The sequence below is a fragment of the Cebidichthys violaceus genome, unplaced genomic scaffold (assembly GCF_023349555.1).
Source record: "Cebidichthys violaceus isolate CVI_PGR_0920_01 unplaced genomic scaffold, fCebVio1.0.p SCAF_34, whole genome shotgun sequence".
Lineage (NCBI taxonomy): Eukaryota > Metazoa > Chordata > Actinopteri > Perciformes > Stichaeidae > Cebidichthys > Cebidichthys violaceus.
In genome coordinates, this window is record NW_027176528.1 from 492852 (window position 1) to 511406 (window position 18555).

Genomic DNA, 18555 nt, shown 5'->3' on the forward strand with positions numbered 1-18555 from the left:
ATAATATCAGTAACTTGCGGGGTTCCTCAGGGCTCACCGTTTAGCCCATTATTGATTAGTTTGAACGTAAAGATATGCGTTGTTCCAAAAATGTTAAACGTGTATTTTTGTTCATTTTATTTGCAGATAAAAATGTATTTCAAAGCAAAAATGTCACAGCCTATCACAATAATGTCTACTGACTTCTCAAATCAAGCTTCATTACACACTTTGTATTGTTCGCTTCATCATTACTGACTGTGTGAGTATGGGAAAATACACACTAAACAAATACAAATCACACTTTTATGCCTCAGAGGAAGAACTACAACAATCGTAAACAAGACTAACCTCTAAAATGTATCGACTTCTGCATGAATCATGTATAAGGTCAAAAATAAATTACTACCTGAAAGTATCCAAATGTCAATGATTTAACCTCTTGGGCCCGAGCGCTCTTTGAGCATTTCATAGCACCCCAGTTATTTATATGGAGTTAACATCTCTTAGCTTTTTATTGTAAATAACTTGATGTCTATGAAAATGATTAACCTGGGATTCACATTGGGGTTGAATTAGATGAAGGCTTTATGAACCTTCTGGGTCACATGTTGAATATCACGTGTGTGTAAACGTCATGCAACTTTTTGGGGACCATTTATTCACCTTTGATAGAGTTCATGCCTTTTTGCAGTGACACCTGAGAGAGCATGGTGGGGTGTGTATCCGCTGATAAACAAAATAAAATGTGTCTTTGAACAAATATTCAAATTGTTTTGGCAGGAGGAGAGAGATTTGTAGTATGAAATCAACATTGTGCGCCACCGCATTCAGGAATTAATGTCAAAAACTAAAATGCAGCAAATGACAGGATTAAGGAAGAACTGAGGGGAATCACTTTCAAGCTTTTTTTTTTTTTTTTTGTGATTTGACAGGAAAAGGAGAGTAAAAGGACAGGAGGAAAACAGAGGGGGAGACAGAAAGAACAAATGATGAGCTGGGAGGGAAAGAGAGAGAGTGACTGCAGGCTACACGGCCCAATCTCTCTCTCTCTCTCTCTCTCTCTCTCTCTCTCTCTCTCTCTCTCTCTCTCTCTCTCTCTCTCTCTCTCTCTCAGCGCTGTGTGGGAGGAAAACAACATGGCTGATGTGAAGAAAATAACCCATCCTGATGGATGGCCATTCAGTCGACTGCAGGCCAGAGCTGCAGTCTCTCCCAGAGTCAGGATTGTTAGCCACATGTAAGACGCTATCATCTCTACCCCTACAAAGGTCCATCAGGATGCACAGAGGAGGTGCTGAAAGATTGTTCTATTGATCCATTCGCCTTCAATCAGGTTGTTCTCAGTCGAGAGCAATGAGGGCTCTCGTCGAAGGAAGAGGATGCATGCAGGGCGCGCAGACTTTGGCACGCATCCGAAATCCTGACAGCTGTTGCCTTTTTGAGCATCGCTGCAGAAATGAGACATAAATGTTGACTGATGTTCAGGTCAAACGCTGCAATTTAAGTTCGGATCCAGTCAGTGAATCAGTCAGCCATTTCTGATAGAAGCGTTTTTTATATTTGCTTGCGAAATAACCTGAGAGTTTTAAAGTGATTGGCGTATTGTAGCTGCTCTCCTGAAGTGACAAAATGACTTCTAAATCACCACTATACTCTATGGTTCACAATTACAGTTGCAACGTGTTGCTGTTTGCACACAGCCTAATGGCATCCCCACAAAACTGGAAAGTTCGGGCAATCAGAGCGCCTGACGCCATCAAGTCCCCAAATTGCCTCTTGAGAGGAAACAACATCAAATCACCCAAATTCAGTTCAGGAGAAAAGCAACGTTCCTCCCAAGCCTCGTGTTTCACCTGCGAGGTTCAGCGTTTTGAGCATTTTTATTGTCATAACGCTGCCAGACGGTCAGGCTATCGAGGGGAAACGTAAAAGAGTGCATTGCAATTGCATTTCAGCCTCAGTTGAGTTTTACATTCCCAGTTTTGTTTGGGGGTTGCATGGCCGATGTGCCTCTCTGAAGATGAAGGCAGTGTGTGTGTGTGTGTGTGTGTGTGTTGGTTCAGTGCATGTCTGTGATTTTGTTTTTGTCAAAGGGACAGCGAGTCAGGGACACCGAGTCAGGGACAGCGTGTCAGGGACATTGAGTCAGGGACACCGAGTCAGGGACAGTGTGGCAGGGACAGCGTGGCAGGGACAGCGAATCAGGGACAGCAAGTTAGGGACATTGAGTCAGGGACAGCGTGTCAGGGACAGCGTGTCAGGGACAGCGAATCAGGGACAGCGAGTCAGGGACATTGAGTCAGGGACAGGGTTGCAGGGACAGCGTGGCAGGGACATTGAACAAGGGACATTGAGTCAGGGACAGCATGTCAGGGTGGCAGTTTCCACTCGTTAGATGAATAGTGTCTTTTCCAAAACAAAAAATATGTTTTTAGATTTCTATACAAAACAAAAGTACTTTGTTCGGCTGAGAAAAAGATTGTGGCTTGGGTTATTAAGTATGTGTGGTATGTAAAAAAAAAAAAAAGACCTATGTTTACTACTTATTGACTGTAGGTTTTTTACATAACTGACATAACAAAACTACGGTCAATAAGTCAACCGTCACTTGGTTTTACCCGGGACAGGGACAGCGGTCTACTGGGGCACAGTCCTGTGTTGGACCGATTCAATAATCGTCAGCTACACAGAATGTCTCCAGCGTTTTGTCAGTGAACGACATTTCATTATTAGAAGGGAGGAACGCTACAGGAGGAAAGTGCCACAGTGAACCGTTAGATGGAGGGCTGCAGGCTACACCTCCAACATTTCACGGAGGTAAACAACAACCTTTTTACAAAAGAGTGCATCAATACAAACTATACAGAAAACTGCCAGTGGCGTGTCATTTCAGTGCAGCGTAGACATGAAGCAGAGCCGAGCTGCTGTTGCTTCTTAACATGTCAGTCAGGCTCTCGATAGCTTTACTTCAACAAAGTAAATGGACTGTACTTGTACAGCACTTTTCTAGTCTCCTGATCACTCAAAGCGCATTAACGCTACATGTCATCATTCCCCCATTAACACCCATTCATACACTGATGACAGGGCCACCACGCAAGGTGCCATAGGGTCTCTCTTTTTGTCATTTGGTGCCGCTGGTCGACAGGTGTCCTTTTTTAGTTATGTATTGTCACGGCAGAGTCTATGAGTAAAGGCTAAGCCCTCTAAGAGCTGTCGCTGTTCTGTTAATCCCCTGCACAAATGCACGGTCGTGAAGATTTTCTGTGCTCTGCACGGCTCTCTCTCTTACGTCCGCGCACTTGCAATATTTAACAGCGTGTGACCATAGTTCTGCTTCCAATTTTAGCATTTCTTTCAGCTGGACTAAGTGGAGCCAGAGCGGTCCACAGTTTATAGGGCTATACTTACAGAATCTGGAGCTACAATACGTAACTACCTTCTACATCTTGTATAGGTTTGGCCCTCTCATGCTGGGCTCACTTTGGACGCGGAAGCACTGCAAAACGCTGCAAAACGCTGCAGTATGATAACTCTGTAACTTTCATTACACTAATCTAAGAGCAAAATTAAAACTGGCCAGAGGATTATAACTTTAAATATTTATGTGTTTTTACTGCACATTAAAATTGCATTGCAAATCATTTTCACTTCCCCAGCAATTACAGTTCAAGCAACAACATGTTGGCTTTATTTTGTCTCTTTTTTTATTGTATCCTAAAACCTTTAAAACATTCCAAAAGCATGTTGATCAAGTTAAAATCAAAAAGATTTTTGGGAGATATGTATATGAAAATGTTGTCAGCTAATTTCCAAAAGCCAAAGTTCTTTTTAATCTTCAGTTATTGCCCTGAAACAATCCAACCGGAATTAGGTGAATTTAAGGAACAACTTCTTGTGGAAAATATTTTGTGTTCTATCACACTGAGCTTTTCAAAAAGCAACTAAATTCATGATTGGAAACCCACCACAGTTCCAGAAAAAAAAGGAAAAAAAAAAAACATCAAAAAGGCCTCGAAATGTCAAGACTAAATCATAAAGAAAGTTGAATCTCATTAATAAGACAATTTAGCTGATAAGGCTGCGGAAGAGTGGACAGCTTAAAAACATCTAATTAACAGCTGGCTGCAGGAGATGACATCCAGACCTTTAGCATCTGAAGAGAGGAAATACATCGGGGAGTAGGCTCAGGGTGCGCAGCTTGACAGATCAGAGGAGAGCGCTAAGAGGTGGCAAACTTTTAATAGGATTGCAATGTATGCTGCTCACTGTTCGCTTGGCTTATTTTGCATATCTTAATAAATACCCATTTTGGAATATTAACATGCTTTCACCAGTTTTCAGCTTTATGTTCTTACCCCACTGCGATGCTTTTAAGCTCCTTCGCGGGCCGTAGATAACACAAAAAAAAAGAGAGAGGATGTAATTCTTGTTTTACAAGGAAGTACGCTACTGATCATGGTCTCCTCCCTGATGGTCATCTCCACCAGCGCCCCCATTTCAGGATCCTCTCCAGCCCTCTCCTCCACATCCATTTGTTATCAGCATTCATCCGCTGATACCCTCTAACGTTTCATTCTGGCACTCAGCGGACATTACTTTAAACATACCACGAACCCCTTCACCTGTATTCTTTTTCACACCGTTTTTATTCTTGTCCTGTCAATTATTATCTGCTACAACCATCTCCTCCTCCGAGCCCCTGCGCCTCACAACCGCGCTACACCTTCTCTGGTGATCCATCACGCCTCACCATCTTACTCCTCGCCATGCCGCCTCTCTTGCCTCTTCTGCTGTCGTCATGCCACTATCGCAATGAGATCTAAATTGCTAGCCGTGTCCTGGCTGCTCGTCCATCCAGGTTAGAGCTGCCTGCTCCGCTGTTGCAACCCTAACGTCCCACGTTGTGAGAGCTCTCTACGGCAGGAAAAGGGGGATTTTTGGCCGCATGACATTTGATAAATATGTTGGGAGGCGGCAAAGAAAAGAATTGGAGGTGGGTGGGTTTGTGGGTTCAGGCTTGGATGTATTCAAGGTCAATATACTCATTCCTCATTCATGGCTGGGAAACGAATGGCTGCCGTGTGTGTGTGTGTGTGTGTGTGTGTGTGTGTGTGTGTGTGTGTGTGTGTGTGTTGGAATCGAATGACCTGTGAAGACAAAGCAATAGCGCAGAATGTATCCTCTGCTCTCTGACCTCACCTGTACATGACTTGGTGTTTGTAAAAAAAAAAAAAAAAAAGAGAAAGTCAGCAGGTAATGCTCTGGGGAGAAAGATGTGCAACGTGTTTTGTGACGATCTACAGTCCATTAGAGTGATTTTGGGACATATCACGCACTGTAGGAGACAGACTACAGTTCTGCAGCCTTTAAAAGGTGCAAGATACGAGATTGGGAGTATTTCGATTGCCTCTCACCGTGGTGACGGCTGAGCTGGCAGCTCACAGCTAACGGTGCTAACAGCGCTAACAGTACAAACCCCCCCTTTGGGTAACCACTGAGGTTCCCCCTCAGTCATTGTTCATGTTTCTGTGGGTTTTCTTGGCCGTATTTCATTCACAATGCAGTTTCGCTGGATGAGAACGTGATTCTCGGAGACGGGGCTGCTCCACCATGGAAATTAGACTGAGGATGGATTACATTTCACATTTACAGTGAGTTGTAAATGTGTGTTTTGGCAGGTTGGTGTGTCACCAACCAACAATGGCTGCTTGTTGTTATATCTCCTGAGACGACATCTGACAACACTGCTGGCTCCAAAAGACATCCTTGCACGTTTTAATCAGAGTCAACTAAATACTTCAGCCAAGCAGCAGTCACAGAGTTGAGAGGCGCAGCGCACAATGAAACCGTGAGTAGATCTATGAGATACTGCAGCAGCTACAACAGTGTGTTTGGTGGTCTGTGGTGACTTTCAACCCTATTCAGAAAAATCACAAGAATCTCGAGTCAGGAAACGTGTCAGAATACCCACATTTGATTGACTGAGCTGCATCGCGTGATGTCATTTACAACGCATGTAATTGGTCGGTTTGTTTCCTGGACCACTGACCGAGTTAAAATACAGGTTAAAATATAGGCGCTCTGTCACAATGTGATAATTCTCAATTATCTATCAGTTTTAGGTCCAGGGTCCGGATACAACGGTGTCTGGGTCCGGATCCGGGCCGCGGTCCGCCTATTGGTGACCCCTGGTCTACAGTCTGATGCATCTCAGCGGTGAACTGAAAATGCACAGTTAAAGCTCCGTTAAAGTGTGCTGCTGAGGTTCACAATACCTCCGTTTGTGTCGGTTTTGGTTAGATGCTTAATCATTGCAGAGCCGGTGTCTTCCGTTTGCTCGGACTGTCAGACGTCACACACGGTTACTGCGCGGAGTTACGGCCTCATGCATTGACTGTCAGAGCTGTGGTGCCTCGGTAATCCTTAGGAACACCCGACCACCTCTGTTTGTCCCTCTGCTCCTCTGTCCTCACGTCACACTTCTGTGTGCAGAGCAGGAACATGAGTCACAGCTGTGTTTTCCTGCTATACTACACTGTGTTATTGATTAAGGTTATCTACCATGCTCAGACTGTGTGTGTGTGTGTGTGTGTGTGTGTGTGTGTGTGTGTGTGTGTGTGTGTGTGTGTGTGTGTGTGTGTGTGTGTGTGTGTGTGTGTGTGTGTGTGTGTTACGAGCTCATTTGGAAAAGTGTTGAGCAGGAGGTCATTATGTGAATGCTATGGTACTGCCCCGTCTACCTCGTGAAATCCAGTCTCTCGATGTCTTTGGTAAGCTAGGAAACACCACGGAAACCATGAATGCCTCCAGATAGTAACACTGTGCCCTGCTCAGATATTAAAACTAGAAATGAGAATGTGTGTGTGTGTGTGTGTGTGAAAGTAGACCTTACATGTTCGGAATGCTGGAAACAGTTATCACAGATTTCGGCATCCCTTTCCGTCCGTTTATTGCCGTTAAATCACAGCCACATCTGTTTGTTTGGGGTTGATACAGCTGTGGTAAACCAGCTGACGGGTGGCTTGCTAGACTCGGTGAATACAGCTCCATGAAATCCACGACGCTCCTCAGGACTATGAACCCAGACATGACGACGTTTACTTTCCCGGGATATCTGGGATTTCCACAACACATACTAAGCAGAAATATAGGTTATTTTTTCCATGGTTGATGGCGGACGGTTGAACGGCTTCCAGGGCGATAAGCCACGCCCCCCCCCCCCCCATCCGACGCGTCTAGCATGAATGACCACAAATGGTCCCCCGAGAGTAATGCAGCGCGAATGGTGCAAATAGCGTGCGTGTGTGTTTTAAATACTCCACATAAAGAGTGATACAATGTTGACATGTTACTCATCCCAGTCATGTTTTAGAATTGCTTTGTGTGTTATTTCACTCAGTTCCCCACATTAAAAATTCAACCTCAACTCCATTAGCCTGCCAAGACTGGCGGTCATAGAGGCCAACGTGTTTTTCTCCCTTACCATGAAGCTTCTCTTTTTCAGAATGGTTAAAAGACCACAGAGGAGTACTATGACAAGCCATGGAAGTGATAGTTGGTACGTGCCAAACAAGGGAGGGCCAGTGATTCTCTTCTGGGCCGTCAACGCTGGAAAATAGGAAGTTGACGTGTTCTGTTCACCCTGCCGACACTGAATGCAGGTTTATATAGAAAATAATAGAGGTCTGCCTTGATGCACATCGCACAGCGTGTTTGGGATTCAGTCCAGTGTCCCTACAGCACCGGGATGTATACATTTGGAAATACTCATGGTGAGTTTTGGCTTGGAATTAATTCATATTTGAAATGTACACATCAATTAACACTACAGGTCAATTTTACGTGTGACTGTTTTTTTTTTTTTATCATGTAACTTTGATTCAATATAATACTCAATTCCCCCAGTCAGTGACTTTTACTATTTGTATTGTATTTGTAGCACCAGTTATTGTAAAGAAAGTCAAGATAAAACCAGATTTTATTCGTGATGAGAAAAGGAGGATGGCTGGATTTGTTCCATTTGGCCAAACAGTTTTGTCTAGATGGGATTCCTTCTATTCAGAACAGAACACTTTTCATATCTGTATATGAGTGATGCTCTAAAGGTTGAGTCCATTCCCATTGCCAGCATCGTATTTTAATTTGTGAATATCATTTAGCTGAGGCTATATTGCCAGCTTTATTTGTTTATCTATTGAAACGTGGCATTATTAATGGTAAAAAAAAGAAATACCGTTTCCTGCTCTATCTCTCAGCAGAAAATGACAATAATGAATCTCCCAGGCCTCCTGAACCAGCCACCAGGGTTTTATACTCGACAACCTTCTGAACAGTGGTGCAGCATTTGACAGGTGGAGTTTATGATGCAGTTTAAAAGTGATATTCACAACCGGAGACGCTCTTAAGCTGCGGACATTCAGTACTAGTTCGAAGGTCGATTGTGTCCCTTCAGCGCTACATTATGGTGTGCATAATAAAGAAACAGGTGCAGAAGACAAAGAGGTAGAAAAGACAGTAAAATATGGTCAAAATGCTGATGTGAAAGGTCAAGATGCACGTATTCGAGTTGTTAAGTCTGAGAGCTGCTAGATTTTAAGGTTAACATTTTTATACAGAAGCAATCAAATGAAACACACCTGCGTCTGGGTTAGATTGACCATTTTGATTAAATAAGCCTTAAACCACCCCCTGGTATTATTAACATGCAAAATGCAACGTTCCAATTCATTTTCATTTGATATGAGAGAAAACGTCAAATTCAAATGCAAAACAAAAGTCCACATCATTTTCAAGGGGCGTGTCCTTTTCTGCCTCTACTACAGAATATGCCTCTGTACACTTTTTACAGAACTTTTTAGAATTTTAAACTTACACTTAGACAAAAAGTCTCGTTGTTTTGTTTTTAAATCTCCTTTTCTTTTGCATTATGTTTTGATGCTTTTAATGGTTTTATATGAAGCACTTTGAATTGCCTTGTTGTTGACATGTGCTCTACATATAAACTTGCCTTGTGAAGACTCAACTAGCTGAATTTGAATGGCTGATTGAAACCAGATTTTTTTCGTGTCATCTCCTCTGCAGCTGTGTACTGTTGTCTGCTGGTCTGCTGCAGACATGCCTGAGACGACGTTGAGAGAAAACCAGGAGAGGACAACAATGTCTCAATGATGTCATTTGATCAGGGTCAATCTCTTGGAATGCAGAAATCAAATCCCGATAAAGGTGCCCTTGCCCCGAACACATCGCAGCATGGCTTTGCTATCTCAGGAGACTGATGCTCTTGACATTTTAACCAATGAGGCTTTATGGAAAGACAAAGACAAACAAGGGCAACTCAGCTATGTAGTCTCTCACACACGAGCACCCACTCATGACCACTCGCGTACCATACCATACCAGGCATGCAGAGTGTGTGATTGTTGCTTCTGTCAAAAGCAGCGTAGGGTTTCACACATTTAACGAATCATGGATTTTGTAGATGAGTTTGTCTTCTGCTGGTAAACAACGTTCTGTTTCTCAGACAAAGGCTCAATCCTTGTGTAACAAAAAGATCGCTAAAATAACGTATGCTAATAATCTCTAGCTAGCTAGGGTTGTTGTTTATGAACCGTGTGACCAAAAATATTCCTACATCTCTAGAGCATTGTTAAGTCAAAATGTATTGAAAAAAAGATAGATGTGACCGAAATGGTCAAATCTTTTGTTTTTTATCGAACAAAATATTCTTCAATCCATATTTGTTGGCATTTAGCCTTTCAAAAACATAATTTTCACTGCGATGTCCCACTGGCCAGCATGGGGCAGCCTAAGCACCATGAATAGTATTCATACAGTATAACCACAATAACTTCAAATCACGTTTTTGTTTATTCATAAACCTAAATAGAAGCTTGGAATATATATTTTTATTGTGACAATAACTGATGAGAATAAAAAGGGCATCGATATCATAATCATTTCAAACATTTGGCCGATGTACTAGTAAACGAACGGTTTTATATATTATATAGCTAAAGTAACAGTTTTAAATATATTATAGCCTTTTCTAATGAATGCGCTTTTAATATGAATTTGAATGAATTCAATTAGTTGTGTGTTAACATTGAGTCAGCTGACCTTCATCATGCGTGCGTATGCACGGTCTGAGGCAGTCCTAAAGTGTTTTTTAGGTGTGAGAACAATGAACAATGAATAGATGTCCACAGACGAGGTAAGACACGGACACTCGCAGCACGCCACTCCACTCCACTCCGCCTCTCTCATTGTGTCGGAGAAACACCACGACACAATGACAGCCGCTAATAAGCGCGGCTCGTCCTTGAGCATCAGCCAAACGGTCCACAGAAGTCCTCCCGACCTCGTCACCGTGTCACACGCTCTTTAAAACAAAGGTGTAGCAGCTGTGACAGCGGCGTGTCATCTTACTTCACCCTTTAAACTCACGCCAGCGCCAACGTATGAAGAGCTCAGGTGAAAATAGAAACTTCAATTACTGAGGCTCTTTAATTAGTACAGGCAGCCGGAGGTAGAGCGGAAATACTCTGCCAGGCTTCAGGTCTGATGGATGAAAGGTGCTGATTAACAGCAGTCCTAAATGTGTGTGTGTGTGTGTGTGTGTGTGTGTGTGTGTGTGTGTGTGTGTGGGGGGGCTTTAAAAAGCCTCTAATAAGGATTAAAATAAAGTCAGTTATGACTCATAATTACCTGGATACTATTTCAGTAAACATCCTTTTTTCAATATAACCACAGCAGCACTTTATCCTTGTATCCCTGGGAAATATGACATTCTGGGTGAATGTGGAACAGGAGAGTACGAGTGTTCGCACTAATGCTTGACATCTTAAAGGGGAACTCCAACTGCCGCATAGGTGGAAGAAGCAGTAAAAAAGTAGGCTATTCCGCGTCTCCGATGGGAGCTGCGCAAAGTCTGATTAATGTCCTCAAGTGACAATCTCCGACCAAAGTGTCAGCGGCTGAGTTGCATTGTGGGTAATACGGGCACGAGGTTTTGAAAAGGAAGGAGAAGCTGTGGAATAACAAGGGCGATAGCTCTCGTGTTTTGAGCTGTCCATCGTGAGTGTCGACGGCGTTACAGGACTGAAATGATGAATCAGAAGTGTGCTCTTTTAAAGCATACGTTCATAATTCATGCATGAAAGGGCTGGAACCGAACTTTGGTACCAAGTCGGTGACAAAAAGTCTGAAAACGTGATATACTGTTTTTTCTACGGCAGGAAACAGAATTCAAAAAGGTAATACAGAGTGTATGTTACAGTACATTCTAGGTTTTGCAGGTTGCCCTTGAATCTCAAGGTTGACGGTTTGATTCCCAGCTCCTCCTGTCCACATGTCAAAGTGTCCTTGTCTCCTTAAATGCAGAGGTTGCATTTCACTAAGCTGTGCCATGTATGACTGTATGTGACGATATTAATAGAGTTCACATTCTTTTCTGTCCACTATTAATCTGTTTATCTATGCGGGTTCGGCTTTAGTACAAGCAAGGCTGTTCAAACACTGGTATTTAAAACACACACACACACACACACACACACACACACACACACACACACACACACACACACACACACACACACACACACACACACACACACACACACAGCTGATGGACCGGATCACCAAACGTTACTTAAACCATCGCGGCAAACAAATGCAACCAACCACAGAGCGTATTTGATCCTGGCGCCTCACTATCGCTGTGTTCACAGTCTTTGGACCGTCTACCGGTACCTCTTTTCATTGCATATTAAAAATGGATGCATCTATCAAAAGACGTGGTTGTTGATGGACGGGGGCGACGCAAGCCGATGCATTATAAATGAATGAATGAATAAAACTCGGAGTGCTCAATGGGAAGACACCAAGAAAGTTTAAAGTTAGGAATGGACAGGCGTAGCTCCCAATGACGAGTCCTCTCCTCTGTTCATGATGGTTGCACAATGTTACTACGGCAGACATTTTGCCTTCCTATCCTGCCGCTCCCTCCTGCCCTGCAGTTACCTCTGTGTTCCCACTATTCCCCATGCCTTCTACCCACCAACCTGCTCCCAACCTCCCCATCAGCCCAGTAGCATGCCGGCCCCACTTCCATTCATTCCCCACCGGATCGATCGTCTATTGTGCTTCCGCTTCAGGCTGCATTGGAAACCGGATCTGTCAATGCGGCGTAAACGGTCTGCGTGAAACAGAACTGACTGGTGGGAGAAATGTTGCGCTTGCCGATCACGTGACCGGCGAGTCGTTGAGGAAGTAGCCAGAAAACACGTACCCTAACCTGTCCAGGTGTAACAGCTGAGTACACGGATGCTGGTGGGAGCAAGTCTTTGGGGAATTTTGAAGCTTGTTTCCTGGAACCAAGCAGCAAATACAAGTGTAACCCTCTTAGAACCTGCAGAATACTCAGATAATTTGTTGGACCAGGTTCTAGGTTCACAGGGAGAGGTTTATAGACAATAATAGACACACAAAGGAACTGGAGCCACAGAATGGTTTGACTAAGAATATATTGAATTTTGTGAAAATAAAAATAAAATACAACGTTTACAATGCTCTTCTCAAAAGATTACTCAGCACTTTCCCATTGAACTGTGTAAAAGTGTCTCTGAAGTGCAGTGTTCCTTCAGTTTGTTCCTTTCGAGTTCAACTTCCTTCCTTGTTTCCTTATATAGTCGGTTCAAATAGTCAACAGACAGTTTCAGTTTCAAAGTCAAAAGAATCAGTCAAGTAGTGAGATGTGTTGCTTTCTCAATCCTACCACACTGGTGCACTCAGGCGATGAGGAACGAAGAGACGGTTGAGTTCAGTGGTGGCTCGTTCAATATCCAGAGTCAAAAGGTATCCAGGGAACCTCAAAACCCTAGCCTGTATAAGACAAGGCTATTACTATCATGAAACTCCAATCCATGTTAATGAATTACATATCAAACTTCTCAAAATAATACACATCAATTATCACATGGAGCATTTTATCCTTCTTTAACCAATTAGGATTTACTTTTAAGCTATTTAACCATGAATTATGATTATCTAAGGTTTTAACCATGGATATTGTTTCTGTTTTAAATCATGAACTGAGTAACAGCAACAGAAATAGTTTTACCAACTTCACGTTCATGTTTTCAACAAGAGCAGCAGAACAACTAAAAGCAAATAGGTTTGCTACAACCATATCCACATTTACCAGTAAATTATCAATGCAAAAAATATGCTGCTTTGAGTCAACATGTAACACTCTCCATTTCACAGCAGTCGTTTTAGCGCCAGCTTCACGTATCAATGCCCTCACGCGACAGACACAGTGGCTAATGCAGTTAGCATGCTAGCTTAAGTTAGAAAAACTCACCAAGACGCTGCCAAAAGTTGTAAACTCGAGGCACAAAGGTCTCTGAATCACCTCCATCAGGTAGTATGAGTGCAGTCTCACAAAGCGCCGTGCCTCTGACAGTTCTAACAGTTATCACGGCTGAACTAGTTTATGAAACAAATAGCGCTCGTTTCCCTCGCGTATTCTCTCACTCGGTAACGTCAGACGTCTTTCTGGTAGGGCGGGTCTTATTTTCCTTTACCCAATCGGGAGTCTGCATTCCCCAACATAACCAATGAGAAGCGTATCTGGGTAAAACTGCTGTGATTGACACTTTGCTTAACAAGAGAAATAAGGTTAAATTCAAAATGACATTGAAGACTTAAATTATCTGCTGGGATACATCACAAATAGAAAAATAATCCTAAAAGTAAAGATATAAGGGACTCAAATTCTCTACCTGGTGACACAAGCTTTAAAACAAGCTTCAGCACAAGGCACAGTCCCTCCGTCTTCTCTTGTCTCGCTGCTGTGAGAGGAACAAAACTGCCTCCAAGTGCAGTTTGGAATGTCAAGATCATGAAAACGCTCGGAAAAGAAATCATTGTGAAATACAACGTCTACAGCCTTGGCGTTTTCCAGCCATTTTCTCTGCCTGCCTGAGTTTTGGACTCCTGCTCTCTGGCCTGATCCTCTGTTGGATAAGTTTCCCTCATCTCCCCTGATGTCTTCAACCTCGGCGAAACAACCTGTTGTTCTTCAGCCTTTACACATTTTTCGTATCCATGAGGTCTAATAAACACAGAGTGCATTTCCTTCCTCGTGAGACATTTGTAAAGCCAAGTTAACTGAATATTTGTATTCTGCATTCTTCTTCGCTGCCTTTTCTTTGCGCCTTACCATCACCAACTGTCACTAAGTAGAATATCGTGAAACCAGAGGGCAGGAGAATGTGTCCCTGTGTGCGCGGATAGAGGCCAACCTGTTAAAACATTGCTTCACAGCACTACAGGTAGTCAAAATAAATCCACAGGCTTCCTTTAAATGTTGCTTTTCATTCAGCTTCATGATCTTTTTAATGCTTTTCTGAATCGCCTTGTTGTTGACAGGCCCTAAACAAATGCAAAAGAGAAGTGGCATGTGAATAACTTACAGTATTCCCCTGGTCGCCTCAATCAGTGTCTTCAGTGACAGCGTTAAATGATAGATTGTGGTTTCAGTCTTCATTGCACTTTGATGGCGGATGGATCCATGAAGCTCTACTGACAGAACACTGACAGATTGGTAGCATGCATGTTCCATGCGTTAGCATCGATTTACACAGAGTCAATAATGCGTACTTGCGTCTTCAGCTTTTAGCCGGTGGCATCGATGTGCTGCAATTATTCAAACATGAAAAATGGACGACCCCGTATATATTCAGAAAAAACGTCTGGCTGCAATGTGAGTGTTGGGGCTAGACGAGCGAGCTCAATTAAAAATGATCTGTGACCTTAACGGTGACATCGCCCCCCCCCCCCTCCTGCCACGACAACGTTCTGCCTCTGTCTGCTCCTCAGGAAGGAGACCGGCAACGGCACAATTAAAGGCTGTTGAAAGGTGATATTCACACCAGAAATTACAGTAAGTGATGCCTAGGTGTCCTCCAAAGACTAACTGCAGCCGTACATGAATTAATTTGAAAAACATTATATTAATGAGAACCATAGACAATATAGAAGAAGTGGAGGTAGTCATTGTGATGTCATCCATTGGTTCGTGGACTGCTGTTATGAAGCCTCCATTACAGCCGTCGCCATGTTGTTGTTTTTGTCAACAAATGAACGGAAGTGACCATATTTGGAATGCGGAGGAGTGACATAGAGATGCCATTTACGGTTCTGGTAGAGACCTGTCAATCACAAGGAAGCCCCGCCCTAAAGCATCCCCTGCTTTATGGTCTATTTGACTCTAAATGGACCATAATGTACTAAATGAACATCATGCTGTGTTGAAGAAGACTTGAAGCTAGAGATTGAGACCATAAACTCATGTTTACAATGTTTACTGAGGGAATAAATCAAGAGTCATTTTCTCATAGACTTCTATACAATCAGCCTCTTTGCTGGTCAGTAGAGAGAAGGCAAGACATCGGCATCACTTGGCAGAACCGGAGGTTTCCGCCTGATGTGAACGTACGATTTACTTCCATTGATGAAAAACTTTAGGCGTGCCCTTGTACTTCTGTGCAGATGCTATATAAATGATGTGAAAGTTGATGCTTTTACAATTGCAAAAACTGCACTACCGAGACGAACGGACAAATGTGAAAATACTTTATTAGAGCCGCTACGATGAATAACAATGGATATCCATTCTGCCGCTAAATCGACCCCGCTCCGAATGTCCTCAAAGGCAGCATAAAAGAAGATTGCTCTCCTAACTTTCTCCTCATTACCCAATAACAATGACAACAACTGTGTAGGAAATAACCCCCCAAAATATTCATATATATTCATACGAAGGGCAGGGGGTGGGGGGGGGGGGGCTGAAGAGAGGAAATATTTCTCTGCGTCTGTGTTTTGGCTGATGGAATGGCTTCCAGGGCCAGGTGAAATATTACAGCTGTCAGTATTTCTGACAGAGCCTTTATTCTGGTCGCCGCTGTTTGATGGAGGACTCTAGCGAGTTTGACACCCTGCTAAATGTCCCCGCCTCGCTGCCACTCTGGAAGCAGTGATAATGGCACACCGGTGTTTGGCCGATACAAGTCGCCGGCATCGCCCGCAGACGCAGACATTATATTTTTAAGCCGAGGGGTGCAGGGCCAGAGCCGTTATTAGCCCCGTAGGACCGCCGTCGCTCACCTGTGGTTGTTTTTGGTCATTGCATCCAGTCAGCGGGTGCGCTGTGCTGCGTGGATGTAGTACTGGTGCTCTGGTTCATTGCACCGCCGGAACCTCCCGATGCCCTAACTACAGTGTTATTGAGCATCGTGCTGCCTGGGTGAACGTTATGATGGGATTCTGTGCTGTATGTCCTCTATATATTTGCCCAATATGCCTACAGCATTTGCGTAGCATCTTTTCTTTACAGTATCATATTTAGAAGACGCAGAGATAGCAACTAGATTCTGCTTCATCTTCTATGCTGCACGGTAACTTGGCAGCATAACAGCCATGCAGAGAGACACTTAGCCAGAACCACATTACAGGAATGCGGACGAATGGCAAGCGGTTTGGAGCAGAGACAGTCCATCATCACCGGTGGCATTCACCGCTGGAGACCTCCCTATTAGAGCAAAGGACATGTCTCATATTGGGCCAAGGAGACGCTATTCATCACGGTGTAATTACCGAGCAAGGGTAGAAACACCGGCACACTGGGATCCACGGTAATGAGTGGACTGTTCCTTTAGCTTTCATGCATGTGCTTCACAAACAGACTAATTGGATACAATTTCCCTAAGAATGTGATGTCATCAAAAGCTGATGGAAATTAATTGAAAATCTGAAGAAATGAGAAGAGTAGAAGTCAGTTTGTTAGGTGGAAGAGGTATACAGATCCTTCCCTAATCCCGTATATATTGTTCCATTGAAGCATCAAAAGTAAAAGTACTCATTAAGCAGAGTAATATATTATTGAATTATCATCACCAAATAGTCCACATGTAGGTGTCATTTTAATGTCAGCTGGTGAAGGTGGAGCTTCTACTGTAACTACTTTACAGTGTGACTTACAGCAACAACACAATCTCAATCTTATGAAGTATATTATAAATATAAATCAGTGAATGAATATAAATGAGCTTCTTTGTGCTGGATGGGGTGGTCACTTTGTATCAAAACAATGTAATATTTAAAGTGTGATGACCTGTAAGAAATGAACAATATATACACAGTGCAGTTGTATGACACCAAAGGGAAAACTATACTCTCCATGACGACCAACAGATGGACATCCCTGGCCACATGTTGTGATTGTCATAACTCCCTGTGTTTCAGACTCAAGTATTACGCTATATGTGAAGTGTTGGTATTCATTTGAATGGAGCACGTGTAAGTTTGAATTTGTGAATCTGCCAGTTAGACTAGTGAGATTCCAACTGTTTCCAATCGTATTTGTTTCAATAAAGTTTCAGAAATAAGTATGACAATCCTGAAAGAGTACAGAACAACAGAGAGCCCCTAAGGGCACATGAGGGAGAAGAAAGAAAAAAAAGATGAATGCTTTGCCTTCCCCCAAAAAAGAATTTGATGAATTTGCTGTTAGCTCGTTAGTTAGCTCGCTAGCTAGCACCCTCGCTAGCACACGCTTCTAGGGAACTGGTGTGCTGGGAGGAGAGCCTGATGGACCTGCAGCTAGCGGCTGTAGCAGCTTGAATTCAGGCGATCGGTATGCTGGAACGCATAAACAAAAGAAACATTGCAGCACATCGTGCGAGTTGCAAACACGTTTCACATCATCAATGTTTGATGGTGAGTTAATGGTGAGAATCGGGTAGCTCTAGAACACACTCCTAAAAAGCCGCTTTTACATCGTATAGTGTTTTTTTTTTTTTTTTTAGGCCGGTCTGCAAGCACAGAGGGAAACCTTCACTACGGGTCGGATACTTCCCTCCTCACAATGTCACCCATTCCTCCCCTATCAGTGAGATGGCTCTCATTGTTAATGCATGAGGCTGAGGGGACAATGGCCTCCTCTTGCTGCACAGTGGAGCACTTGTGTTAAAAAATGGATCCCTTAATTACAACCTCTGTCTGAGTCCAGCTTATAAAGACCGGGTATTAAGGACTGCTTCTTTCCACAAGGCCAAAGCTTAATGCACTGCATGAACTGCCCACACACTAAACCACTGCAACCTGCCTGTGGGAGTGAACAAAATATGTTTGCACTCTATGCAATGGACACAACAGAAGACATGACTCACAGTGAAGGTGGTTTTTAGCTTTCACCTGAAGGGACACCCTGTGTAACTGTGTTTGGGTGCCTTTGGTATTTTATGTGAACCTCTGGCTCACGTGTCCAGCTTGTACTTGTGTGTGTTCTGTATGTATGTGAGAGAGATTGTTTGGCTGTGTGCGAGGAGAGGGGGAACATGTCAGTGGTGAAGGTATTTATTTGCCTCTCTCCCGCCTGATCCTCACCTTTTCTCCGACTGAGAATGCGGTTGGTATTACAGAGTTTACTGAACGCCAGGGAAGTTCGCTCACCTGGTTTTTCTTCTGCTTCTCTGACATGAGCTGCTGAATTATTTCATATTGAAAAAA

At 43.3% G+C, this 18555-nt stretch overlaps 1 protein-coding gene across 2 annotated transcripts in view; it reads right to left on the minus strand.

Annotated features, from left to right (window-relative positions):
• Nucleotides 1–18555, minus strand: part of LOC137883609 (inactive dipeptidyl peptidase 10-like) — a 183253-nt gene that overhangs the window by 113554 nt on the left and 51144 nt on the right. The window contains exons 1-2 of one of the 2 annotated variants that reach the window (XM_068725157.1): nt 13346–13411; nt 12758–12864 (exon numbers count right to left, since the gene is read on the minus strand). The exons of the other annotated variant lie outside the window; for it this stretch is intronic. The gene's annotated coding sequence lies outside the window, so the exon portion shown is untranslated. Of the gene's footprint in view, nt 1–12757; nt 12865–13345; nt 13412–18555 lie in introns of those variants that run through there. 2 annotated transcript variants of the gene reach the window in all.